Here is a 2412-nt window from a genome sequence, read left to right as displayed (position 1 = left end):
CGGTTCAGCACGAACCGGTGCTAAAGGGCAAACACGTGGCATGAGCCAGCTCCGTGGGTGTGTAGGACATTAGTACCGGTTGGTAACACCAACCGGTACTAAATGTTTTGGTGTGTTTTGGTTTTATTTTTTATTTTTACTTTAATTTTGTGTTTTTAATTTAATTTAGTGATTGTTTTATATTATAATGAGTTGTTAAATCATTAGGTGATTAGTTTGATTGGAAGCGTGTGGATCCTAGCTAAGTCATTAAGTATATGTCATATCCATATTATATATACTTGATCACCTACTTAAGTGATCGACGTAATATGGATATGGCATATACTTGATCACTTAGCTAGAATCCATCCAGTTGAAACTAATATGCAATTTCTTTCATAAATGATATAATAACTCATCATCATCATCATCATATTAATTAATATAAAAACTCTTGCATCATATATATCATCACCAACGGTTTTCATAGCAAAGATATCATCGAGTTCAACATGGTAATGATATTATAAGCGTTCATAACACCACAAAAGCAAATCACTCTTTGAGATTAAGTTTAGGACGAAGAACACGGACATGAGAGGACAAGTACTAAGAGCATGAACTAGCTAATTAATCACTCGTGCTGCTCTCTCTGAGGTAAAATATCATAGAACATGTATAGCTTTGTTGATTCATCATATTGGAGCATGCAGATGAACCTGTCTCCTAATCGTGGGTTGCGCTTCTGATTGCTGCCCCCTAGTACTTCTCTGTGATCCTTCACAATTTTGCTCGAGTCTTTTACTATTAAGCATTCCTCGCTATTAGAAATCCTGAATGCACTAAAGTGCATTATAGGATATCTTGGCCGTAAGCTAACAATATTTATGGTACCTTTAGTCTCGATCCAATCAGGCACAACATTCATCGGGAGTCCCTGTTGAAGAAGATCGTATAGTAACATACTTAGCAATGAAGTTTAGCTTTAAAAAATAATATATGCAAAAGATGCACTGAGGAGAAATAGTAGAAATCTTACCATCTTTCCTAAATATATGTGACCGTAGTTCAGTACGAACACTATTGGTCGCACGTTTTGAGTACTAATATTTCTAAGTGTAGGAAAGTAATTTTTCTTGACAGCATCAAGATCCTCAAGCCATGAAACATAATGACTTGTCTCCTCGCAGTTTAGTTCAGCCCCGGGACAGTGGACGGTCCTGTTTACCAAGCGCCGGACATGTTTGCTTGATTGGAAGTAAGCTGTCAATATAAATTGAGATCTATTAATTATTCAACTAGTTTAAATAATCTCATATCGAAGACATAAATATGGTTGAGAAACTCACGTAATGGTAGAACTGGAGGCGTCTGCACATCGACCCAGATGTCTCTATTACCTTCAATATCATCTTCCGGACGAATATCAAAGGTGATAACCATATCAGGCTCAAATGCATAAGCCTTGCATAGTGCTTGCCAAGTTTTGCATTCAAAATAGGTGTATGTGTCTGCATTGTATAATTTGACGTTGAAGGTATAACCATGCTCGGTCTTCAAGTAAACTCTTTTTACCTCCATAGTTTCGTCAGGACTGAAACCTATCTTATCCAAGACAAAAATTCTTGCATGGCAAGGAATACGCTAGTAGAATAGTAAAAAATTAAAATTAAAAGGTGAAGCTAATGAAGCATAAGTCATGCTTAATTACGAAAAAAGACTTGTCGTTGTGACTTACTGTATCCACTCTGAAGTTCTCATTCAGCTTGATGCTGAAGCGTCTATCATCAACTAGAAAATTTCTGCCGCACAGGTGTGACGCCCGGATAATTAGACTACAGTAATCCCAAGCTAATGATGCCACATCACCTCCATTACTGTGATTAAACTCACGTTGATTCGAAACCGATTCAAATTCAAATTTAAAACATAGGCAAACAACAAAAGTTTCCAAACTTTAAGACTAAAATGTTCGGAGTGAACTAAATAATGCAGCGGTAATTATGGTGGAGAAACCAAACATTGATAAAGTGTTTAAAGGCTCTAAGATAATTAAAACAGTAGTTAAAACAGTTAAATACATGCCTATTGAATTTTATAAAATATTAAACTATTTTATTTTCGGTTGAGAATTAAGGTGGCAGTAGTATATTTATAAATACAAATTTAGGTGCTAGTGTTTTTATAAAACTGTAATAAAAGGGAACTTAAAGTAAAACAGAAAGTAAAAAAAGAAAAGAAAAGGCAAAGCAAAAACAAACGAAAGAAGGAGACCCCTTGCTGGGCCGTGGCCCAGCTGGCCATCGGCCCCCCAGGCCGGCCCAGGCGCCCCCCCCCTCTGCATAACCCCCTCCCACCGAACCCTAACCCCCCGTCGCCCCACTTCCCCCCCTCTCGATCCAATCTGGATCGAGGAGCCCCCCCCACGAT

The sequence above is a fragment of the Triticum dicoccoides genome, chromosome 7A (assembly GCF_002162155.2).
Source record: "Triticum dicoccoides isolate Atlit2015 ecotype Zavitan chromosome 7A, WEW_v2.0, whole genome shotgun sequence".
Classification (NCBI taxonomy): domain Eukaryota; kingdom Viridiplantae; phylum Streptophyta; class Magnoliopsida; order Poales; family Poaceae; genus Triticum; species Triticum dicoccoides.
Note: the sequence above shows the minus strand (reverse complement) of the source record.